This window comes from Ambystoma mexicanum, chromosome 3p (assembly GCF_040938575.1).
Source record: "Ambystoma mexicanum isolate Mex_15411 chromosome 3p, UKY_AmexF1_1, whole genome shotgun sequence".
Classification (NCBI taxonomy): Eukaryota; Metazoa; Chordata; class Amphibia; order Caudata; family Ambystomatidae; genus Ambystoma; species Ambystoma mexicanum.
The window spans coordinates 1,257,541,180-1,257,567,690 of record NC_090925.1 but is presented as its reverse complement, the minus strand read 5'-3'; the positions used below and the strand labels follow the sequence as shown (position 1 = coordinate 1,257,567,690).

Here is a 26,511-nt window from a genome sequence, read left to right as displayed (position 1 = left end):
GATGGCGCCACCTGGCTGTGGAACACCCGTAAGCTCCTGTCTTCTCTTGGATACCACACCAGATTAAAGTCGCCTACCAATATTATCTGCCTTTTGGCAAAAGTCTCCAATTTGGTCAGTGTCGCCCGCAACAACATATCTTGCCCCTTATTGGGGGCGTAGATTGCTGCCACTGTATATGTCCACCTCTCCTATTGGCAAGAGGCCAGCAGATACCTACCCTCTGTGTCCCCCTCTGTAGCTATGACCTGGAAGCCGGGGATGTCCCAAATACCGATTTAAACCCCCCCTTGCCCCCACCCAGTCTTCCCTGCAGCATTGGATTGGAATGGATGGTGGGACCCCTTGTTTTTCATCTTATGCCTGTTTCGCCTCTGAACCTGTGTCTCTTGGAGGGCTTCAATTCCCAACTGTTCATCCTTCTTTCTCTTAACCAGGGAATTGAGTCCCCTGATGTTTAGGGAGGTCACCCGAAGCACTTCCCTCTTTGCCATGGTCATCTTACCATGCGGCTCGCACTAATGAGTGGCTGCAGTTGGCACCCCCCCCCCCCCCAATCACCTTCCACCCCCTCCTCTGGGCAGGCTCAACCCTCGAGCTCCCTCTGACCCATAATCTCTGGAATTGAGTCCTTGTACCAACCCAGAGTAAACATTTGCGGGTCCCTCTAGACCCATGTAGATGAATCAAGACATCCCCTACCACCCACCTCCGCCCGTTACCTTTCCCCAACCATCACCCCCAGGTGGGCTACAACATTAATTCCTGTAACCCCTCCCTTTCCCTCCGCATGGTGCTCCTGTGTCGATGGGTGTCTGGGCGCCTTCCACTCCTGCCTTCTCGTTGGGAGGTGGGGGGGCTTAAACCAAGCCCCTTTTATTTTAGCCTTTGTCAAAAACTTTGTCCACTCCCGCGTTAACCTCTTGAGCGGTTCTCTCGCCTGCTTTTGTTCTTGCCTTGTGGAACCTTCATCCTCAATCTTCAGCACCCTCGTACCTTCCTCGTGGGTTGTGAACCGATGCTGTTTCCATTCCCATTAATAAAGTAGTCCAAAGGGAAAGGTCAACTTATAGCATATGTCTGCTCGCATTAGGGTGCGCACTACCAGGCCCATCATCCTACGCTTGACCAGGGTGGTCTGGGTTAAGTCCTGGAATAGCTTAAGTTCTGAGCCACTGTAGCTGATTGATCTGGCCCTCCTGGCAACCCCCAGCACCTTCTCCTTATGCCTGTACTCGTGTAAGGCCACCACTACATCTCTGGGTCCGGCCCCTGGCTCTCCCCTCCTTGGCTCCACTCTGTGTATACAGTCCAGCTCTATCCATGAACAGTCTTCCACCTCCAGCAGGTCTGAAAACACTTGCTGCGCCATCACGCGTAGATCCTTATTTGCCTCAGCAAGGCCCTTTATTCTGAAGTTAGTTCTTCTCGAGCAGTTTTCAAGGTCTTTGTTCTCGCATCATGCTCCACTGCGAATTAATTGGGTTTTCTATCTTGTCCACAAGATCCTGAAATCATTGGTGAAAGACCTCCTTGGTTACCACTTAATCTTTTGAGGTGCCTGCCAGCTCCCCCAACTCCTCTCCTGCCCTGAGCCCCTGATCTCCCCCAGCCGGTACCTCGCGCTGTCTGCGCCAGAGTCTCGGCAGATTGCGCTCCTGGGGTTCCTTCGCCGACTTGGGTGCAGCTTGCATGTCCTTCCCCTTGATTTTGGACATAGTGCGTGTGCAGGTCAAATGGGGGAGCCCTACCCCCTCCTCTTCTCCCCGATATCATGTTGCACCCTTCAGACCTTGCCTGGCCACTTTTCAAGGGCGTAGGAACTTCCTCCCTCTGCCGCTTTGTGGGTCCGCTCTTGACTGTGCAGGGGGGAGGGGGGTTTGGAACTCCTCTCTAACTGTGCGCAGGTGAGACACTGTTTGTCGTCCTCCTCGGGTTTCAAATGACCCTCCTCCTGCCTTGGTGCCAGGATCACTCTGCCCTGAGCCCGATAAAATCTCCCTTATTCTTACTTGGCCACCACGGATGCAGATGGACTCTTTAGCCCTCTATTAAACCTCAGGATTGCCCTCAGGAGTTCAGGGCCCCACCGGTCACTGTTTTCTATGCATGGTACGTCTCTTTCTCCCTTGCTGTGCTTCTGGATGGGGGTGCGCTGGCTGATGGGACTACATGCAGCTCCAAAATTCAAAATGTACCTCAAATGGGTCTCCAGCCGCCCCGGCTAGAACACCACAGGGCCTCCCCTGGTTTTCTCTGCAAAGCGCTGGTTTCAATGCTTGGGTATGGGCCCTCCCGCTGCGCTCACCCACTCCTCACTGTCGCTCTGATCAAAGCTGGTGATCACTGGCCAGCCTCCGCCTGCTTGCACCCTTTCCTTGGGCAAGGGCACATGCTGACCTGCAATGTTTCTTCCACAAGGGTGAGGGGGCTGAGCCCCTTGGGGTCGCTGCCTTCCTGCTTCTTGACTTTCGCTGTGCGTCCCCTCCCGGGCCTTGGGTGCTCTTATCTGCTGCACAGCTCTCAGCAGTGGGCTACAGGTATGGCCCCTCCGGATTCTACTGATCTCTCTGTGAGACTGTTTCTCCAGCACAGTGGTGGCTCGGTCCCGCCTCGATCTTTCGCTGGTGCTCACTGGCAGGGGAGCCCCTGCTCCACAAATCCAGCCCCGGTGGGCCTCCAATATCGCAGGCAGCTCCTTCCTGATGGGCTCCTCTGCTGTCCGACAGTGGCTACTTTCCGCCACCCTACCTCGCAGCTGCAATGGGTTCTCGGCCGCCTTCTCCCTGAGCAGTTCTTTTTGCTTGCGGTCTCTCAGCTCGGCCTGCACCGGGCGTGGGTGCAATTCCTCCTCAGACATCGCACAGACAAAGGCTGCACACCCGCCTATGCCGCACCTCTGCAGCCTACATTGATAAATCCCCACCTGAGGAAGGTTTTTAATCCATCTTTGACTTTGGCCTTAGTGGGGGGCCAGAGGAGGGTCAGAGCTCCACGCTGCTCTCCCCTCGGTGGCCATATTGGTATCCCACCCCTGGGGAAGGTTTTTAATCCATCTTTGACTTTGGCCCTAGGGGGAGACTAGAGGGGGGTGAGAGCTCCACGCTGCTCTCCCCTCGGTGGCCATATTGGTATCCCAATCACGATGCACTTTTTAATGTGCATCCATAATTTATAGAAAGGATACGTGTTATGTGGCTGTAAGCTTGTTTGTACCGGGATACCTTGCGCTGGGTCTAGATCGATTCATATCTACACAATTGGTTTTGGTTCAGTGGTGTTTATTTTGTATCAACAGTGGTCAGCCGACACGTGTTTCGACCCTTCCGGTCCTTATCAAGGCTAGTGCTTGATTGTTTGTGTGGCATGTCTTTTCACCATGGTCCGTATGGATATTACGATGGACCAGTTGGGCTGGTTGCTGTGAAGTGATATGTCGCCACTAAGTCTCATCCGTATGGAACCCAAACCAATTGTGTAGATATGAAATCTATCTAGAACCAGCGCAAGGTATCCAGGGAAAAATCCAAAGGAGCGGGGAGTGCAACACCTCTACTAACCCATGACCATGCAGTGAAGTAATCGGTAAAAAGCAAAAAGAATACAAAACAAAGTATTCAAATGAAGCGCATGTATAAACTATGATCTTGATCTAGTGCCCAAAACTCTTTCCCATGCTTATGTGGCTGCACTGGCATTTTGGGGAACCCAGTGTAACCATTCTTTGCTGTGGCATGACTTTATTTTTTTGATTTTTCTTTTTTTGTCTTTTTAGTTTTTTTTTTTTAGTTTTTTTTTTTTTTACTGGGATTCTATTTGTGTCTAGACTGGCATTTAGGGCAGCCAGTCAAGCCATTTCTTAAAGCAGCGTGACTTTTTTCACTGGGCATCAAGGGTAAAGCAAATATAAGCATTAATACGCATCTAGAATTGCCTGCATTGGGCGGCCAGTTTGGACATGTTTTCTTTTTGTGACAAGACATTTTTAAAGGCAAAGCCAACAGGAGTGTAGTGTTGCAGAGCCATGGTGGCACTAATTTCCACCAGTACCACCCAGGGGCAGTCTCCTGGCGCTCGCGTGGCTCTGCAAAAAAGGGGGGTGACGAGGTTATTGGGGGGGGGTGAGAGGATAGGTTCAGAACTATTAGGAACTGGTCTGTGAGTGTGGTTTTGCATGTGGTCATTTTTGAGCTCCCTCGCGCATTGTAACCGTATGGGTAAGATTCCATTCCTCGGGTGTGTGGTAGTGTTTTGTGTTTGTGTTGGTGCTATGTGGTTATGATGGGTTGGTCATATGCACTGGTTAGTGTCAATAAGAGATTCAGGGTCGCAGCTGTAAGGTAGTCCTCCATCTTGGTGTGTTGTTGGATTTTAGGTGGTTTTTGGACTATGTGGGTGGTTCACTCTGGATGTTGGCATAGTAACGGTTCTCTGGCTAGTCCAAGATCTGGTGTAGAGGTGTCTGCTATGTAGGAGGAGCAGGAAGGGAAGAGGGTTAGTAAAGTCTGTCAGTTTGTTGTGGTCTCTCTCTGGGACGGCCCTTTGGGTGCCGCTTGACGGTATCTTGCCAGGTTCCTATTTGCAGTTCTTTGGCACCTCTCGTCTCCTCTCTGGTAGTTTGTCTGCAGTGTTGTTGTTTCCGGTGTCCCTTCTAGGTTATCATTGTCTGCCGAATAGCCAGGTTTTGAGCAGTTTCCTGAAGGTATTACTTTGGGCATGTTGTTCCAGGTGTTAGCAATTAGACGTGAGAAAGCTGTTCCGCCAAATTTCCTTTTTGTTTTTTTAGTGTTTTGCCTCCGTGTGTAGATCATTGCTGGATCTTATTTCCCTTCCTGGGCAATACCAGCTAATCTTGTATTGGAGGAATTCCGCTCTTTGTCTGTGCAAGGTTTTGTGAGCGATGCCAAGTGCTTTGATTTGATGCACTTTTTTACTGGCAACCAGCGTAGGCTTTTCAGTGCTAGTGATATGGTCTCTTTTGTTTATTCTTAATAGGATTTTGGCTGCTGTATTTTGCACCCTTTGGAGTTTCTTGGTGAGTTTTTCTGGCATTCCTAGCTAGAGGCTGTTTGCGTAGGTAATTCTTGTGTGTATTAGGGACATGATTGTGAGGGTTCTGTGGGGGGTCCCTTCGAGATCCTGCAAGGTTGGTGTCCTTGATCAGTGTGGCTAAAGTTTCCTCAGTGATGGGTTCTAGGCAGATGAGTTTTGCTGTATCTGTGTTTTGTTGTCTGTGGTCCAGTGGTCGCAGTTGTATTTGCCCCGGCTAGGTTGATAGTCTCCTGTATTGTGTCTTTTTTTGCTCTCGGATGGTTGGTGATTTAGTCACAAAGTGCTTGTGCAGGTGTGATGGAATTCTTACAGGAAATGTTTTGGAATCTCTGATTTTGAAGAGTTTTTTCTGTGGATTGTTTGCCGATTCTGTTCTTGTGGTGTAGTAAGTGTTTTATTTTTTTAATTTATTTTTCTTTGGAGGACGGTTGCTTTGTAGTTTTTTGGCATTTTATTTTGTTGTGTCTGGTACATTGTTCTCTGCATCTTTGTTTCCATTTATTTTTTTGTGTTTTTTTTCAATTCTTCTGTGAACCATTTTTGCTGCCAGTTTTTTTGGTGTTGCTTTGAATGTTTTAGCTGGTGCTAATTGTTCAAGGGTGTTGGTGATCCAATTGTTGAGTGAGTCTTCTGTTGTATCTATGTCTGTATCGGAGGGATCTCTTTCACTTGGGTCGGCTGTGTCTAGAATGTGTGTTAGGGCCTCCAGGTCCAAGTTCTTCCAGTTTCTTTTCTTGCTGGTGGTGAGGGAATGCTTCCCGGCAGGTAGGCGGATTTGGGGTGTGATTTAGAATGGTATCGAGTAGTGGTCACTCCACACTATTTGTGTAGGTGGTGCGTATGCACATAGTTCTTCCCTGCATAAAATTGCATGCAGAATGTGTTCGACGTCGTGGGTGGATCTATTTACTATTTGCTTGTAACTGCAAGGTTTCCAGGAGTGCGCAGAGTGAGTTTGCTGTGTACTCGTTTTCTTTTTGAACCATTTGTTGAAATCTCCCACTATGAATAGGTTCTACTGGCGTGTTGATGGCATGGCAGCCTCGTCCGCTAGTTTGGTCGCAAAGTTGGGGTTGTAATGAGGTGGTCTGTAGATCAGAAGGAATACAATGTTGGATTGGTCATCCACCTATCTCGATGAGGAGGGATCCATAGTCTTCCACATTGGTTGTGGTGATTCGAGATGCTTGGCGTGTTCTTTGTGTATAATTGCGATTCCGCTGCCTCTTTGGTTTTCTCTGTTGCTGTGTATACAATTATAATTGTCGGGTAGTGCTTTGTTTGCGATGACTTTATAGTTGTCTGATAGCCAGGTTTCTTTAAGGAAGAGCACGTCTATGCCTCCTTCACTTAGGTCATGGATTTCTATTGAGTGTTTTGCCTTGCATCTAACTTTGAGGAGACTGCAATGTAGTTTGCTTAATTTCCCTTTTGGGTTGTTGTTAGTATTGTTTGTTATGACTGGTGTGTTGGTTGGGTTTCTGTTCCAGGTGGGTTTTCTCCGGTTGACACTGTTCGATGGGGTGGTTCTTTGTTGGTCCGTCTTTGTCGAGTAGACTGATGAGGCTTATGGCGGGTTTGCCTGGTTCTGGTTCGTTCTGGGTGACAAATGCGGTAGCTACCCCTTGGTTTTTCAGCCTTGGTGATGTAGGGGGTGTGGAGTGTGATGGATTCCAACTTGCCCCTTGTTCTGGTTGGGGTATTGTCCATGGTGGAGACTGGGTTGAGATGTTTATTAGTTGTCGTGTTACGTTTGGTGTCCTGGTTGGGTCTGTATTTGTGACGTTTGTTAGCAGTCGGTTTGTTGTTGCTGTGCCGTTTTTGTTTACCACGTTGTCGTATGTAGACAGGTAGCGAGCAATGCAGTCTGTCTTTACTCTGTTATTTCTGTGTCTCCTTGGGCCATCTGCAATGTTTGTCAAGTCTTTTTTGGGATCATGTGGTCTGTTCCTTGCCGAGTGGTTTGGGGTTTCTTATTTCTGGCTTATTTATCTTTCTTGTTTTCAAGGCATGGTGTGTGGGTTGTGTTCCTTTGAACGGGCGTCCTCTTTTGTTTTTCCTGGTCTTTTGGGTTTAGTCTTTGCTGTTTGTGGTTTGTTGTTGTTTCTATTTGGTAGGTTGTGGGTAGTTGCAGTTGATGGGACTTTGTGGTTCAGTTTGTTTATTGCTTCTTTCTTTTATTGCTTCTTTCTTTTTTTGGAACCTATGTCCTGGAGGTCCATTTTGTTATGGTTGTTGATTGTTAAATTGATTGTTGGATTATGCGCAAAGCAAACAGGAATACTGTGTGAATGAATGTAAATACTGGAATATATCGGTGCATTAAGCATGGACATGTATTGATTGTGAGGGTGCCTGTTGACTGGGATAGCAAAGGATTCCCAACCAGGGGCAGCATGCTATGTTTAGGTCTCCGCCTTCCACTTTGGCCCAACATAGTCTCATGCTTTACCCTAGACACATTGGCGGTTCTTCAGCACAAGTTCAACTAAACAAAAGCAGTATGACAACCTGTATTGGTCAACACATCCTACAAACTCTGATGTGATCAGTAAGTCATCATCATGAACAAACATTTTTCATGGCAAAGCTCATGAAGTAATAGCTGGTCATCCCAGAATCCTCCCCAAATCATCGGGGACAAACGTGCAATCTCTTGAAGTGATCAGCAAGTCATTCTAAAAGCATCAGGAACACGTTTTCTATAATAGGGATGATTTTAGCTAGCATATTCATTAAGTCATCCTAAGCTCATCCCTAAATCGCCCACCATTCTGACACATTTGCTGATGACTTTAACAGCGTGATGACGTCTGATGTGGGAATTAATTCTAGTGTAGTTCGATGACCCCAGCATGGTCTCTATAAAGTCCTCCTTTTAGACCAAGGAGGCCTAAGCCCGCTGACTTTTTTTGTTATGTTATCTGGTCTCGGTGTACGAAAAGAAGTAGTGAAACTATGTTCCCTACTAGCCTGGCCCCGCTCCTCACAAACCCCATCGCCATGCCCTCTCCCACGCACAATACAAACCCCCAGACACATGCGTCTGCTGTTTTAAGGCAACCTTAATGCATTGCACTGAAAGTGCAAGTTTCAACTTCTTCCTACACTTTTATTTTAAAACGAAACCATTCTGAACAGTTTCTTTTTTAAACACTAACCGTAAAACCTAATTAAAAGAATAGAGGAGCACCGCTCCTGCCCACTTTGAACACTGTCTGACCTTGTACCACGCACTGCTGACACTTGCTGGGTCTCTCTGCGCCTGGCCGATCTGCAATGGAAGGCAGGTTGGGAGGGTTTGTTAGTGGGATTTAGAGCAGTCTGGAGAAACCGGTCACTGAGCTTTGGTGCGTTCCTGTTGGTGGTAGGCGTCATGTGGTGTTAAGGTATGAGTGGGCATGGGTGCTTTGTGTGTACTTATGTTTGGTTTCAAGTTTGGTGTTGTGTATTGTGTTCAGTTTGTGGTGCGGTAGTGGTGTTTTTGTTAGTGTGAGGGTGAGTATGCTTCACAGGTGCTCAAAACCTGGCCACCTTCACCAATGCAAGGTGGGGAGGGGAATCTGTCCTTCATATCAATAGCAGAAATGCTAGACGCGCTGCTGCAATGGACAGTGCAATACATTTACTAGTCCGGTTGAATAGAAACAAAATAGTACTCAACACTTCAAGGAAACTACTTGTCCATGCAACAGGATTTAGCGATGACACTGGGGATCTCAAAATACTTTCCGTGACTGAGGACCTGACTCCTGTGCTGCAGGGTATCGGAACTCAAATTCATTTCAGATCTGGCATACAATTGTGTTAAGGTGTCAGCAATGGGCCATGGGGTCCTCCATGGGGGGAGGCGACAACTACATATTAAGGTTTGGCACATTGATTCCCATTAAAAAACTACTGCCCTGAAGATCCCTTGTGAGGGCCAGATGTTGTTCAGAGAGGCCTTGGAAGATAAGGTTCACAGTCTTCAAGGCACACAAGCATGCCAGGAAGCTATTGCTAAATCTGTTGCCACATCTAAACCATCCTCTCCTGTTAAGAAATTGTATAAACCATGGCACTGTAGCATGGTAGAAAGTCAGAAATTATCGCAGAAAGAAAGGAAAGCATTCTCACCACAGAGGGCTCAGAAATCCTTGCACCAGACCAGTCGGAGAATGGCTCCAATGGTTCTACAGGATATATGTGGATGGCTGGGTCAAGTAGGGATATCTGATTGAGTTCAGCTCTGTGACCATCCTCTCTGTGATCAGCCACACTCCATTTCCCATATGAGGTGACAGGAGGGGGAGACCATGTTTCAGGCAGTACAAGAACTTCTCTTGAAAAGAGCTCTTTGCAGGGTCTCCAAGAGAAAAATCGGCAAGGGATTCTATTCCATAGTCTTCATGGTTCCCAAACTGATGGGAAGAGTTTGGTTAGTTTTGGACTTGACGGCTCAAAACCATTTTGTATTGATGAGATGTTTACATTGTTCCAATTTTGAAGAGCCCTTAGCAATTCTTATGATTGGCCATAAGCAAGAACCATTAGCAATTAAGGGCTCTCGTGTTTGGTCTCAGTCGGCACAGTTTTACTAGGAGTTTTGAGCCATTAAATGCATTGATTCATTAAAAGTGCATAAGTGTTGCCCTTCCCGGGATAATTGGCTATTCAGAGCATCAACCTAAGAGCAGTTACATGCAAAACTCTGGAGTTGGTGGGTTTCCTCTTAAACTCAAATGTTGCAACTACTACCATCACAGGACCTCCAAATTTTTGATACACGGTTTCAGACCTCAAATGGGCGGGGGAGGTGGGACTTTAGGCAAACCCCGTGGCACATGGCTTCCTGCGTATTCTTGGTACCTTCAACAATCCTAAACATAAGGCTGCTTCTGCACCTACACAAGAATTGAAGGGAAGACTCACAGAACTTCGCTGCCCTCATTCTGGTGTTGGAGGATCTGAGATCCAGTCTGAACTGGTGGTTTCATGGAGGCAACCTGTCAGAGGGGGGGGGGGGGGGGGGGGGCGGGCGATTTCCACTCAAGTTGACCGTGCCAATCATGATTACTACCACGTCCAGCGATGTGTATTATTTATTTTTTGGGGGTTGTGGAGTGTTGGTCGAGGGACAGAGGTGCCAATGAAGGTGGTTTAACACAAAGCCAATCCGTCCACCAATTGGAGAGAGCTAGCAGCAGCTCACCAAGCTCTGAAGATTTTCTCCACTATTCTTCATGGGATTGCAGTGACACTGCAGACAGACGGCTATACAGCCCAGGAGTATATTAACAGACAGAGGGGAACTCGCTCCAGACACCTGGAACAGCTAGCACTGAAACTGGGGTCATGAGCTGAGCTCAACCTGATCCTTGTTTGGGGCATGGACAATCTGGAAGTGGACGAATTGAGCAGAGGTTTCCCTTCTGCAGCATTGCATCGATGTCTTTGCCTAGACAGACACAAGTGTTCATAGGTGTTTATTAAACTGTATGCAGGTTGGAAAAATGCCTAATCTAAACCTAAATTTAAGATGGGAGCAAGCATCGACCATCAAATGAAAATTAGGCGGTCCTAGTGGCGTTGTCAAATAAAAAGGGCCTTATACTAGGAAACCTATTGCCAAACCTTACAATTAATACAAAAAGGGTGTGGGATGGTTTTTAAGAAAAGAAAGTATTCTCAAATGTATGGATGCGGTAGCTTGGTTCTCCCTTGCCCACGCTTTGAGCACAGGGCGGGGGGGAAATCTTGGAGCACAGCACACACTTGAGCTTCCTCAGCATGAGTCAACAGTTCTGTTCCAGTTTATCAGGAGCCTCGATGGCCAAGTCTTCTTTCCCTTGAAAGTCTCTTGCTTTAGGGTGCCTGACGTATTTAAACAAAAGTTCCTTCAACAAATGAAAGTTTGTTTCCTGGTTTCACTTAGCATGAGGATTCTTTACTCTTTACTCTCTGCCTCCCTCCACTGGGTTCACTATGGCTTTTCCTTCCTTCACAAATCTGATTTTTTTTTCACACGTTTGCGGGATTCACTTCCCTTGCTTTCTCACAGTTCTTTGGTCAAAGGCTTTTGACTGTACAGGGATTTTGCTTTACCTTCTGTATGATCACTTCTTGGCGGCTCTCGTATGGCCTTCTGGTATTTGTAGTTTCACTCAGACGGGGATCGACCACAGTGTCTCGAGTTAGCACCCACAGCTGGTCTCCCCTCAACACTTTTACAGTTCTTTGAACTTGGTTCAACTTGCCATTTTGCACCACAGCCCGGCACTTATCGGCTCTGCCCACCGACTGTGATGAACCGATTGGCTTTCCTCGTAACTGGAGTCAAGGCCACACGCTCCGTGTACTGTTCACATCTGCTGCAGCACACTTGGGCTATTGTCCTCGGCCGTACGATTCTTTTCTCGGAGGGTTCGCAGGGTTTTGTCAAGAGGGCAAGGTTGCATCTCTCCTCGTCAGCCTCTCGTCAGGGCCGTCGGGGGGGGGGGGGGGGGGGGGGGGTGTGTGTGTGTGTGTGTGTGTGTGTGTGTGTGCGTGCGCGTGTGCTCGATCAATTGCCTGACCCTTGTATTGGGACATTTCGGGTAAACGGCTCTGGTGTTAGTCTGTTGTCTTTTGTGTTGTGCAAAGTGTTCTTGTCGGAAAAGGGGAGGGGGGCAGTGTTTTGGAATATCCTACGTGGTCGAAGGGGGAATCACCCGTTGGTGTCCCACTCCCCAAGTCTCCCCCCCCCCCCCCCCCCCCCATCTAGATGATCCTCCCTCACTGGTCCACCCCCCAGGAACTGGATCCAAAAGCGATGGTCATGTCCTGGCCACCTAGATGATGAGACCCTGGGGACTAGATCGAGACACACCTTCAGGTTACTGGCATGCCTTTCCCTTTGCGGGGTGGATATTTCTGTTCTTTGTCCAGGTTTCCATTTGTTTGGACTTGAAAGAGAACAGGGATGAGAGAGATCCATGGACTCTCGCATATCCCATTGTTTGGTATTAGTTGGTTTGTGTAGAGGACTAGAGCTTTTATTGGTCTCTCTACTGAAGCCTACAAATTGGGTTTCAAGGGTTATTGTTGGTTTCATACATTTTGCATTCTCCCAGTCCCATGTTGGAGTACTTTGAGAGTTCTAGTCTGCTTGCCAGCTACTTTGGGGTACAAAATCTCTGAATGGAGGTGGATTTTCCTGTAAGAGATATGAAAAGGTAGGGAAGTCTCGTTCTAGCATAACTTTTTCGGGAAGCCCAGGAATTATGGCTGACAATATTTCACAAGAGTCACCCTGGATGTATGTACAGATATTTTGGAATATCTTGTCGCCATGTACACAGGTGACTCGAACAAGGGCCCCGAGTCAATCGTCTTTGAACAAAGGGTACTTTCAGAACTGGCTTTACTAGAGAAGACTAATAAAGATCGATTCTTCCAAAATTTTCTAGGCTACAACAACTGGCAATTTTGACTCTCAAAAATAATAAATCTGTAGTCATCAGGAGTGCTGACAAAGGTGGTGCGATTGTGCTCATGAATTGGTCAGACTATATATCTGAATGCGACAGACAACTAGCGGAAACAACTTTCTATTAATAACTAGAAGGTGATCCTACTGCCCGCCTAAAATCTTTTATATAGCTAACAAAGTAGAAAAGGCGAGAGAGAGGTAGTGGATAACTAAGAAAGAAGCTCACTACTTGGTGAAGACCGATCCCAGTACACCCAAATTTTCCATACTTCTGAAGGTGCACAAAACCCTGGTTAATCCACCTGGTAGACCCATAGTATTGGTACTAATTCAGTGTTGGAACCATTGGCAAAGTTTGCCAACCATTTTCTTAAAGGGTACGTGAGGGGCATGGAAACATATATACAAGATTCGACAAGTGTCCTCAATCTCATCAAACTTTGCTTTTGACAATCAAAGGGACATATTGGTTACTTTAGATATAGTCTGTTTGTATACAAATATTCCTTACATGGCCACTTTGGAGATGATGGAGGAATTACTACTTAGTAAAAGAACAGTGGGAATTACACCAAATTCCTTTATCTTGTGGTGTACGACTGTGTCTCTCATGGAGAACTATGGAGAACTATTTTATGTTCAACAGCGAGTTTTATCAGCAGATCCATGGCACTGCCATGGGGTCTTCAGTCGCACCCACACTGGCAAATCTTTACATTGATTCTGTGGAATAAATTGTGCCAACCTGTTTCTACAACATTGAACCTTTTGGAAAAGGTACATTGATGATGTGCTGGTGATTTGGCACAGAGATGAAAAAGAACTATTGGCTTTTTTCGATTGGTTAAATGAGATCAACCTTTTTCTCAAGTTCATTATCACATTTAACAAAATACAGATACATTTTCTGGACTTAACCATTGTTGTCAACACAGATCTTAATATGTTGGATGTAAAACCGTTTCATAAAGCCACAGATTGAAACTCACTGTTGAAGTATAAGAGCTTCCATCCAAAAACCTTACGAGATAAATTGCCTTTTGGACAGTAGGCTCAAATGTAACCGCAGAGACCATCATTAAAACGAGCTTCGGATAACCACAGTGGAGCATTGTTGGAATACAAGGGGAAGTTGCCCACAAATGGAACAGACAATCTCATTTTTGTGAGTATGTATAAACCTCTATCCAATCAAATAAACAAGATTATCAAAAGAAATTGGCATCTCCTTTCTAAAAGTAGGAATATGGTTCTGATCCCGAGATGTGCCTTTAAGAGAGGAAAGAATTTGAAGGAACTGGTAACAACTAATGATATTTCGTGTGCTCCAACCCAGCAACTGACGATTACTGAACAATGGGGACTAAAAAAGCCAGAAGGCCATGCCCCAAGTGGCATGTGTAGGTGTCGCCCACAGACTCGAAGATCTATGAATGTAGACATTGGTCTACCGAAGGTATGGCAATCACACTTTTACAAAATGTAATGCAAGTGGGGTTGTTTACGTGATCTGGTGCCCCAGTCGAGTTGTATATAGGTAAATCGGAACGTAAAATAAAAATACGAATTAGTGAGCACAAAAGTTGTATTAGAAATCGGGTGATGACAGCGCCCATGGTTGGGCATTTTGTGTCAAGTGATCATAAGTGTGATGAACTCACCTGGACAGTGCTGAGAAAAATCACACCACCAACAATACGAACGCAGGTAAGAAGAGGTAAGACTACGTTTTCTAACCAGTAGCCACCTGAACGGATTGAACAAGCAAATTGATTTGCCACTTCGATACCAATTGAAGTACCAACTATTGTGGCACTTCTAATGAAGTCATGTATCGAGAGATTGAGGTAAAGTCAATCTTGATTTGAGATTGGTGTGTGATAAACAGATCAACTTGAGACACGAATACAACTGCTCCACATGATGTTTGAATGAAGAATATTGAATACACTAAAAGATGCCCGCCATGGTTCCTATGTGTTTAAGAGAACCCATGTAGAAAGAGGTAGGACTTCTCTATATATTTATGGTGAGAAGTCTGTCCTCTAACGCTCGGTGAAGAGTTGCATTAGAAGGTGACATGCTGTCAACTACCAGGTGCGTATTAATGTGGTGAGTGCCCGCGCTGTTTGAAAACGTATATGAAATGGTCGCTGTGCAAGCTAATCTGAGCGTTTTGTGTTTTGCAGTAGAATTTCAATCACAGTATTATTTATTAAATACACCAATGATTACTTATAGGTGTATTTTATAGTGCTGTCTGATTTCAGTGAGACCACCGAGTTATGAGCAAGACCTGCGGCACGTAACGGAAGTATTAATGTAACTTGACGTGGGTTCCTATGAATGATCGGCCCTTTGGTTTGGTCAAACAATACCTTTGTAGTGGAGAGTATGTTATGAACATTGAGCAACAGCTGACCGCTAGATTCCCTGGGTAGTTGTATATTGAAGAGTTTGATATTCGAGTGAGAGCTGATGCTTTACTCTCATATTTACAGCCTTCGGCAAAGCAGTTAATTAAACGCGCTTAGAGGACCAGACGAACCATCTTTCCTGGTACTGGTGGGAGTTACAGATAACACTGTCTTGTGCTACCACTGACATCCCTACAAAACCAGATAAATTAACCATATTTTAATGTATTCCTGGGAAATCTTAATGCAGTGGTGATATTGACCCAATGGGTTTGGACTGTGAATGTGATAGAGTTCGCATTCCTGCATCTTTGTAGAAATGACCGGAGCGCGCTACCTAAAACGGCTGATGGGTGCACCATGATACATGTTGGCGCATCCACAATAAAACTCCACTGGTGTAAGTACCTGAATTGAGAGCTATAATCTCTGAATATATTTAGTGTTCCAACTATATTATAATAGGATATGAGAATTACCCCCCCTATAGTTCTCTAATGGTCTTCTTTTATTGTTTTTGCTTCTTTTACCCGGTTCCCTCCTGGTGCCTTTTTCTGCTGTAACTACATGGTTCCCTTTGGTTCCCTTGTCGTTGTAATGCAGTTTCAACCTGATGAGGGAATTGATATTCCTGTTGATTTACCACGATTGAGCAATTGATTCTCAATTGGTAAGTGAGTTTTTTTTTCTTCCAATTAGGTCTTATTTGTTTTGACCTGTATGTGACCTATTGGTTTCACGGTTAGTAAATGTGAACTCGACTGATACTAGTTTAGTAATGATGTATATCTCTACATTTTGGTGAATTTTAAGGAGCGCAACTCCAACACTGGATATTTGCCTTTGGAACATCATACCAACAAGATCATCTACTCTATTAATCCTTGAAGAATTTCCAAGAAACAGATAACTTGGGTCTAATTGAAAGAAACATTTTGTATTGTTAGGAGTCTTATTCAGAACGACTCATTTTTAGATACTAGCTAATTTGTGTTAGCTGGGTAGTTATTAGAGTCATCAACTTTTCTTCTGCACATTTTTATTGTTATGTTCTCTGACTTGTGTGATAATAGAATTTTGACCTGTTATTTATGTTTTGTGTATTTTTATGCTTGTATTACATTTGATGAGGTGTGTATTGTTTTTATTTAGTAGCTGAGGGGTCTTCTTCTGGTATGATCACCATTGATGAATTATTGTGGTGATATAATTTATGTGAACTGTTTAAACTGATGTTCTGTTTTTCTTTGAATTTTTTTTATATTTTTGATGACCTTTATTTCATTACAATGTGTAATGCTTGTACTGATAATTTTTAATGGTCCATTAATGTCTTTTTTAGGATAATACAATTTTTGAATATGATGAGTTGGATGTGACTTGTTCGTGTCCTACAATTAGAGGTCTTACCTGGTTTGACTGAAACAAAAGTTGTAATAGTGTGATGTGTTGCGCTCACTTACATTGAGAGACGTGTATTCCAGCCCTCCTTTTTTGTTGATTGAAGCTAACCAGGTGTGACTGGAGTACGAGTTACCTGGTGTTTCCCTTGTGCTTTTTTGGCTCTAACTCGGGTGGCATTTTCTAGGTCCTTGGCTGAAACGAAATCGGCTCCTATAGCAGTTTGCTTACTACCTGAGTCGATCAAGGCCTTCACTGGTCTTCCGTTTATCCAAGCCTTCTCGTATATAAACTCTGTAGAGGTCTGGCATAAACAGATACTAAAGGTTTCTAATTCCTCCTTGGGTTCATCCTATTCCACTCCCTTTAGGCAAACAATTTCCATAGGATCGTCCTTTAAGTTATTTGGGTAATATCGAGCCACATATCCTGTCTCTACAGGAAAACCAGATGGGAGGAGATGGTCTACTCCCTTTTACTTCCTCCTTTTTCCTTCTCTTTGGCTCTGGGGTCAATTCTTTGAATGTCTACTCTTTCTTGTGGCTGCCCTTCTATATTGCGGTATGATCCCCAGGTCTCTCTATTCCCTGAGTTAGAGGTTGATGGATTGGTCTATGATTGTGCCATTCCTCCCAACGATGGGTCGAATTGAAGTGTTTAGCTGCGTCTGAGTGGTTTTGCGCAGTTTCGATGGCTGTAGCCAGGGTAGGCCGATTCTAACTATAGCACAGCTTTTTGTAGAAAAGGGGGTAAGGAGTTTATAAACTGCTCCAGGGTGATCCTTTCCATTAGCTCGTCTAGAGATTTACCATTGATCCATAGGGCTACAGTATTTTTCACTCGTTTGCTCCCCCCCCTTTCATTTTGAAGGGGGTTTCTCCTGGAATCCATTTTATAGACTTAATTTCTGTCGATTTTAAAAATTACAGGTTTTCCCCACTCTTTTTCAACAGCCCCTCTTTGATGGATAAAAAGGTGGCACCTTGAGCCAGATTCAGCAGTTGGTATGAGGTTTGTAGTTCACCTTTCTACATAGGTAACATCTTTTAAGTTTCTAGTTCAGAACAATTTTTCTTAAATCTTCACCGTAACTCAATTAGTTTTGCCACATTTTCTTGGAGCCTAACCTCTGCTTGCATCTGATGGGCCGCTAATTGAGTAATGAGGTTGGCTAGATCCGCCATTTCTTCTGGGGGTTTAAGGGTCCCTTCTGTGGATGGTTCGTAATCCGAAAGGAAGCGAGTCTCAATCTCGTCAGGGTTTTGAAATCTTCAGACTCTTCTGAGTCTGCAGAGGGAACGGACTTCGAGGATAAATTATTCTCCAACCCTGATGGCCCGCTACGTATGGTGATGATGATGTACCAAAAACGGGTTGAACTTTTAATACTATTCGATCCCACTGCTGTATGTTGTAGTGTGAGGGAAGAAGGGTGTCGAGTAATACTTGCGTCTTGTTGACAAGTCGGGATATGCGATTGTGAGAACACCTCTTTGAGTGTTGACACACAGTCAGAGTCGAGGTTTACAATCCGGTTTTCCCCCATTGGTGGTACCACGGTTATCAGCATGGGTTTTGATTTTTTTTATCAGTTGAATCAGATCCCACTCTGACACCATATGTACGGAACTCATGGTGGCAACAGTAAATGCAGACATAAGTGATCACAGTTCAAGGGTGTTTATTAAACTGTAAAAGCAGGGTGGAAAAACGCTTAACCTAAATCTAAGATGGGAGCAAGCTTCGGCCATCAAATGAAAAATAGGTCCGTCGTTGTGGCGTCTTGTCAAAGTAAAAGGCCCATACTAAAAATAAATAACTATTGCTAAATCCTTACAGCTAATGAGTGTGGGATAAAGAAGGACGTGTTCATAAATAATAAGTCTGGATGTGATTGCCATTGGTCTCCCTTCCCCATGTATTGAGCACGGGGCAAGGCGGGTCTCCTGAGCACAGCACATGCACGAGCCGACAGTTCTGCTCCAGCTATCAGGTTCTTTGATGGTTAGGTCTCTTTTCACTAAAGTCTCTTGCCTTCGAGGGCCTGATATTTTCAACAAACAAACACAAAGTTCTGTTTCACATATGGCTCTGGGTGACGGCTTCAACCCTGGTTCCCTCTCTTCCGGGCGCAGATCCCTCAACAGTCATATGCAACAAATCAATTAACCAGTACCTTTCTCTATGACCGATGGGTGATGACTTTCCACCCCTGGTTCTCCCTCCTTCGGGTTCAGACCCTTTTTTAATCTCCAGCCTCCCTCCTTCGTGTTCACAATGGCTTTTCTCGCATTCACTAATCCCAATGTCCTTTCAAACATTTCACTGTGGGCATCCCTCTGCCAGGTTCACTCTTCCTAACCTTTACAACACAGTTTTCGTTTAAAACCTTTACCATGCGAGATTCGTTCCCCTTCACTTCACAATCGTTTGCTGGTCAAAGTCTTACGATTGTACAGAGGATTTGACAAGACCCCTGTGTGACCACTTTGACCCACTTTTGCCATTTTCCTAGGGCTTTCTGGTTACTGTAGTTCAATAGCAGGGCAATTGCCTGGAGTTTCTCGAGTGAACACCCACGTGGTGTTTGATTCTGCTATGCTGGCTTTCCCCCTTTTTTTTTTTAATTCAAAGTTCAATTAGCCGCTTGCTACTTTGTTCAACACAGTTCGGTTTCTTTATTGGCTCTCCCTTCGATTTACTGGCTGTGATGAACTGCTTTGCTTTCTCGTCTTTAGAGACAAGGCTGGTACCATTGGGCCATGCATCTCTCCTCAACCTGGCTGTTGGCAGAGGAGGCGCCCGGGTACTATTGACATCTGCTGCAACACATGATGATGGCTATTGTCTGCGGTCTTATGATTCCTCTCTTGAGGCTTCACGGGTCTCTGTCGATAAGGGCAATGTCACTGCTCCCCTTGGTATCCTCTCGACTTGCGCCGTCTTTCTCCTCCTCTTGAACTGCTGTACTGAGTTAGCTCTCACGTCGTGCTCCACCTTATCTCTGTGGGGCAGGCACTGCTGGGTGTGAGATTCTGATCAATTGCCTGACCCTTGTATTGGGACATGTCAGGTAAACGGCTCTGGTATTAGTCCGTTGTCTTTCGTGCTGTGCGTGTGTTCTTGTTGGGGAAAAAAGGGTGTGAGGGCGGCTGTGTTTGGATTATCCCATGTGGTAAAATGGGGGGGGGAGGGAGGTGTTTAAAGAAGGGGATACTGCGTCTCACCTGTTGGTCGCCCACTCCCCAAGGGCCCCTCCCCCCACCCCCGTGTCCTCCTCCCCATCCAGGTGATCCTGCCTCACTGTTCTACTCCCAGGAACTGGATCCAAAAGCGATGACCGTGTCCTGGCCACCTGGATGACAAGTTCCTGGGGGACTAGATAAGGGAGATACTTTCAGGTTTCTCACAGTACCCCAAACCTTTCTAAACTATTACACTGTGTTATGATAGGAAAGAGTACCAGGTGACTCCTCGTCCAACGGGTACTTAATGTTACAGACCTGGGATTACAGTTAACAACCCGATGCGTCCTGGGAGTTGTCTTACTGGCCTGCATCCCATGCAAGAATGACTTGATGCCACTGAGGACACAATCCCTTTTGGCAGGTAGTTAACAGCGTAATGCATCCTGGAAGCTATAGTCTTGGTTCCATCAGTGCAATGAAGTTGACTGTAGCACCATATTGTAGTGGGGGGAAACGGGGGGGGGGGATTGTTTTGGAAGTAGCTTGGAACGAGCAATGCCAAAATTAATGCAAAACAATCCTGTTATTATCACAACAAAGGTGTAGTTTGCAGAGGAAAAGTTTTAATCCAATGGTGGACCGCCGACACGTGTTTTGACCACTAACTGGTCGTTCTCAAGGCATTGCATCAAGGTCCGGATTGGATACCAAAAATAGTGTCGTCGGTAGAAAGGCACCAAATTGCCTCTGAAGATAGTGGTTGTGGAGAGATAAGCGACATGCGCCACTTGTCAGGCGTTGGTAACTTTGACGAGGGAAGCTCGTCTGAATTAACAATTCAAAAGAATCCTTAATGATGACAATTAGTCGTTGCTTCAAATAGTAGAAGGAATTGTCATGCCTTGAATGGCGTAATAGGGCTTCAGACAGGATATGGGGGTTAAATCCCTAAACAGGTCACGTGAAAGGAGACAAGACCAACCCCAAAAACTACTGGCCCATAGCCCTATTAGATGCAATCGGCAAGCTATTTGCATCTTTAATTTTGGACATCCAAAGCTGGTCCAAAGGGGCAGGTTGGGTAGACCCTTTCCAATCCGGATTTGTCAAAGGTATTAGTACAAACGCTAACATAATGCTTATACGTGTATTAAAAGCAAAGATTCTGTCGGTTTGACCAAGAGTTCGCCTCATGTTTATAGACTTGACACAGGCATTCGACCAGGTGAATAGAGACAAACTATGGACCAAACTGGCAAAATGGAGCTGTCCTGCATCAATAACAGATCCCATCATGTTTTAAATTGTGTTTAGCATTCTTTTGAGTTGTGTGCAAGCATTGTTCCATTTTTTTGTGTTTTCATGATTTTTGCACTGTATGCTTGTGGGCCTCACACAGGTTCTGTAAAACACCATGTCTGTACAGTTGCACACATTTGTTTAGTGAGACCCTGGTGAGGCAGGCCAGGGTAGGAGTTTAGTTGTGTTATGCTTGTTGCCCTGGCATGTGAAGGAGTGTCCTTCACAAATGTTTGTTTTTAGGAGATGTGTAGTGACTAGAGTGTATGAGTTGTGAGAATGCCGTTAGGTATGTGGAACCCTGGACACCTGGAGGTTCCGGGAATGTCAGTTAGGGACTTGCAGATAATACAGGGACCAGAGTGGAGCATGCTACCTTCTCTCCCACCTCTATACTGCTAAACTGTAACTTGAAGAATAAAGCATCCTGCTTCTATTTATAATTTACATGGGTCAGTCTGGTTCCTGCTCCTTGTCTTATTACATGGCCCAGGACCCAGGATACTATAGTTGGTTTCCTGGTAACCGGATACTCCTGATCTGAGGGGAAAGCCTTGTAATGCGCATGGGAATCTGCAGATGTATGGATATCAGTTTAATAATTAATCTGACGGTGGCGGGCTAAACTGTTTGGAGCAGCTAGATATAGCCTGCAGATTACCCGGGCTTCATCCCGCGGAGAAACTCTTTTAGTTCTTAAATGACCCGGGTAGAGGTGAGGGCAAAGAGAAAATGGGCAACCGTCATCTGGAATGTTTGGTGAATGCCGAGGATGGGCTGGGTTGGGTTGGCATGGGTGGTGCGGGCTGAAAGCCAGTTCAGACCAGTTTAGCACCAGAAATATGCAGTAATGCAGCCTGAAAATATCAGAACACCAGCCCTGGGGCTCCACATCAATGTGCCCAATACGTTTAATAGTAAGTCCACGGCTAGACCCAAGAATCAAGGCACCTGTACATGATGGCCAGACCTTGAATGGGATCCACTGTGTAGCCCCAATGCAACCTCTCAGTGTAATAAAAATGTTGTTGTCCAGTGCGGGTGACTGACCAGAGCAAAAATGGAACTAAAACAGTTATCCAGCAAAGCCTTAACGAAATTACAACTGTATTTAAGCCATTGTGGAAACAAAGCGGGCAGCCCAAATTAAGCGTATTCGAATTCTTGTGTAGCTCAATCTGGGTGAGCAGTGCCAATAAAAGAACCCTTTAGGTGAACAGCTCGCCCCCAAGGTGGCAGACGGAGGGAAGGTACTCATCCATACAGCCTGACATACACTGAGGGACCCTGGTATTGCACTTGCGTGGGCGCTTAACTAATCTTGAGTGATGACTGCCATTTTTTTAAAGCAGAAAACTATCTACTATTGCAGCAATAATACATCTATTGGGCTAACTCCATATTTTGTCTGCTAGCTAGCTTTTAAGATCACTTGGGCATATCCCTGACAGTCCTGCAGACGCATGCTCCCAGACACCTCACATCCTGCACTGCACAGGCAGCACAGAGACACTGCACGCACAGGATGTGCAAACTGCCAGGCAGCCTCGCACACAGCACAGACTGACGCCACCCAAGAGAGGAAGACCTCGCCGCTGTCGTGCTTCCAAATGTTCAGTATGGCACCCAGAATAAAAACCCCGGTGAGGGGCCGCGTGTTAGGCAATCTATAAGATGTTGATCGGAGGAAGGCCTGCTGGTGCATCGTTTTAGGGCCATACAGTGCGGTGACAGTGCCCGATATAGCAAGGACATCCGCAACCTGAGTAACTCTTATCGCATCCTCCTTGTAAACCTGTGCACTCTGCTCCTTGCACCCATGTGCCTATAAATGCAACATGCAAAGAACCGCAGTAAACGCCAAAACTGTTAGTATTGCCGATGCATGTTTATATATGCTTTTCGTGATGTCAACCGTATTCTTGATGAAAATGATTTATCTAAAAGCTTTCAATTCCTACCACATAGTCTCTCCATTACTTATATAAACCTAGATGGCAAAAATGTTTCTATAGAACGTGCTTCACAAATGACATTGAAATGCCTGAAATCTGTTTACCAACGATAAGCACCTTTGTGACATTGCTATCCAAGTGGGTACACCAGAGTAGGACAAGAATGCATTTAAGGTTCTTTTGAAGTGCTACCCTTGTTACATCCATCAATGCCACTTAATCGGCATATGCTAGCTAAGATATGTGGGCGTCACTCCTTTTTGTAGATAGTTTCAGGCTCACTGCAGGCTTCTTCTCTTGTCAGCTATGTATAAATTAAACAGAATGGAGGCCAACACACATCCCTGCTTCAAGCCGATGTTTGTACTGACACTGTTAGGCAAAGTCCCTGAAGCACCCAGGCAAATGCGAACCTTGGTGTTAGCATGTTGTAGCATAATTAGCTTTAACCACTCGAGATCTATTCCCCCACAACGTTGGTTTTTCCCAAATGTATTCCTCAACACTCTGTGACATTGTTGGACTACTTGCATTTCGACAGAGTGTTGGACCGCTCTGTTCCGATGCTTTCTTTACCAATATATTTAATCCTAAACCATTGTGCAATGTGAATAAGTCTGGTCTAAAGACTGTTGGACTGGTGAGGGCATTCCGCAGTCTGCCGCCTACCTAGGCAGCTCTTGCGGCAGGATAGATGCAGAAGGAATCCGACATAACTATATGTCATTACGTCTATGGGTCCTCGCAGCATTCTGTTTTATATATTGGAATTGATCTTGCTTCAGACCAGTCTCTTATAACACGTTTTGCTGGATTATGTTGCAGAATAGTGGTGAACCAATCGTCTCCGAAGCAGCGAGTCCTTTTTCAAAACCCTACTCTGGCTACTCTCTGAACCAGGTGAAAGGGACAATTTAATATTGTCGGTAAACAAACGATTTCCCCTGACATCCCCATGCCATCTGAGTATTGGTCCAAAATGTTGCCACGATTGGTGCGACATTACCGATACTGCGCCTTTGCACAGAACAAAAATCCCGAACCCCCACTCCCTCCTTAACACCGACTAAGCTCCCCTTGTTCGGGGAAATTGGGTTCAGGGGGTTCTTCCCGCTTCCATTAGATGGAGGATGGGGAAAATAAAGTTTATTGTAAAGAAAGTTAACTCCGACCCGCCGCAGGGAGAGGAATGAGTCGGCGGTACACACCGAAGTATGCTGCCGAAAGGCAAGTAGGTAGGGAATGGGAGGCGGGTTGCGGCTGCTGCCAAAAGTGATCTATGGGATCACTGCGCCGCAATGGAATCGGCTTTTTGAAAGTCGACGTTTGGCGCAGCGATGACATAGACCCGCCATCTGATTAACGTGAAGCTTCCTCGGACCATCTAGACAACGGTTACAAATATATTGTTCCCATGGGATATATTCAAGAAGTTGACGCTTTTAAATGTTGATGAGATGGGAGTAACCGAAACCTTCATTTTTTTTGTCTTTTTGATTTATGTTTTGAAGCATAGTGTACCATTGTTTAAAATCGGTAATTTTATGCATTTTAAGCCAGTTTTAAAAATGTTGTTATCCTAATTTTATTTGATATATTGGGGTTGAAATACGAATTCCCGATATTCCTCCCTGTTTCTCGCTTTTGAGCTTCTAGTACAGGAAATTCACTATACAAGTGCAAGTGCAGAGTTAATAACAGGATGAAAAAAGTAGCGTAGTCGGGCATAAGTCACCTGCCCCATGTGATGAATGCCAATTCACATGGCACGCCATGTGTTACTTGTCATGTGTGAATTATGCACTGATGGCTGGTGCCAGTTGCACAATTTGTGGCCTGAAAAACAGTTGTTACTTAAGCCCCACACTCAAGTCAAGAGTTTCAGACCTGTACAGCTAAATTGTTTAGTTATGTGCCCATGAAAGTGGGTCTTAACGATCCGTACTTCTAGACACTGCTAGGTCCTTGTAATAAGTGCTAGCTCACCAGCCTACCTTGAAGCACAGAACCATTATTCAATGACTGGTGGCATGCTGTGCAACAAGATGAAGGGCCTCATTACACGTAGTGCGCTAAGGGTTTACTGGTACCGGTAAACCCTTACCGCCTTACTACGAGGTCCCTTTGCGGGTTGGTACTTTAACGCCTGCTTTTTAGCAGGCGTTAAAAACCAACCCGCAAAAGGACCAGGGTGCTAATTACGGTACCGCAATTTGCGGCACCGTATTTGGCGCCTTCCCCATTCCCATAGAGCCCTATGGAGCAAAAAATGGGAATGCGGAAGGGCAAAGGGGGAATTACCACCCCGCCAACCTTGGAATAGGGCGGTAATTCCCCTTTCCTCCAAGGCGGTGCCGGTATTTTACCGGCATGGACCAAGGTGCTAATAGCACCTTGGTCCACCGCCTACCGTGTAATGAGGCCCGAAGTCTCTAAACTGGATAGGATTTGTACCAAAAAGATTTGGAGGCTATATTGGCATTACTGACTTGAGAAACACTGTCAAATAGTAAGCAATGCGCAGGAGTACATACTGTGTGCATACACACCCCAAAGAGGATCTTGCAAAAATGTGGTTTCCGGTTTTACTGTTCCAGTTTATGTGGCCTATGGAGCTCGTAGTTAATGAGTTAACATGCATTCTTAACGAATGACCTTCTGCTAAGGCAGGTGTAGTCTTGAAGTTGTATGGGCACAAATTTGAAAACCATTGGCATTTACATATCCTCAGTGGCAACTCAAGGGAAACAAGTTTACCTCAATAAGTGGCGCACATAGATCGACATCGTAACATTTTCAGTTCCATGTCAGGGCCCAGTAACTGGAAACTGCCCTGAATTTACAATGCACTGAAACCACTCTTGAATCACAAAGCAGGATGATTTTAGAACTGCGGCATGACAGCCAATGCCAACTGTGTGGTAATAAGTATGCATCTGAAGTGGGAAACAGGATATTGAACCAACAAGTCATCTGTTTAGTTTTGGCTATTAGGTGGCGATACTATTGTCATTAGCATAAGAGCTTGGACTAGGGGCTTTGAATGCAGGTTTGTAATGCTTTTCAATGCAGATGATATATGAGGATGGATTTATGTAGTTTGGCTATGTGTCCCTGCCATTCTTGCCCATTGCTAAGTGAAATCTATAGCATTTTCCTCTCATTCACACCCACAACACACCTTTTTGCACTCTTTGGCTGTAAGTGTCTTGTGTGGTGAATGTGGCAGCCATTTTTACTTCCAAAATGGCAGCCACCATCAGTTAATAATAATTAATAATAATAACTTGGCATTTATATAGCGCTACGAACCCTCAGGTATCTGAGCGCTGCTTATTATTACCCATGGTGTGTGGTGCTCATTTATCGACCTCAGAAGGATGAAAGGCTGACCGACAATTAATGTTATTTAAAAGTGATTTGACTTGATTGATGCTTTAAAATATATTTACAGCTAAAATATATTTACTGCAGCTTTCACATTTTACAGTGTTTTTTTAATTACAATTAACCAAGGTACTATAATAGTTACATTTTTGCATTAAAATGGCTGTCAAAATGTACATCTAGTGACTTGTGGGGGATTGGTCAAGTGTTTTTGGTGTAAGGAGAACCTGATTGGCTGTGCAGTGAGTGGAGCTCCAGGCTGTTTGTTTATGCAGGCCAGCTAATTTTGTCAGCATGCACATTGGGTTAGGATTTTTTGTGTTTACTCGCAAGTATGTCTTGTGAACTCCAAATGGTTT

General features: G+C 45.2%; 1 protein-coding gene across 4 annotated transcripts in view; it reads left to right on the top strand.

Annotated features, from left to right (window-relative positions):
• Positions 1-26,511, top strand: part of ADAT3 (adenosine deaminase tRNA specific 3) — a 66,534-nt gene that overhangs the window by 32,335 nt on the left and 7,688 nt on the right. The window lies entirely within an intron of this gene.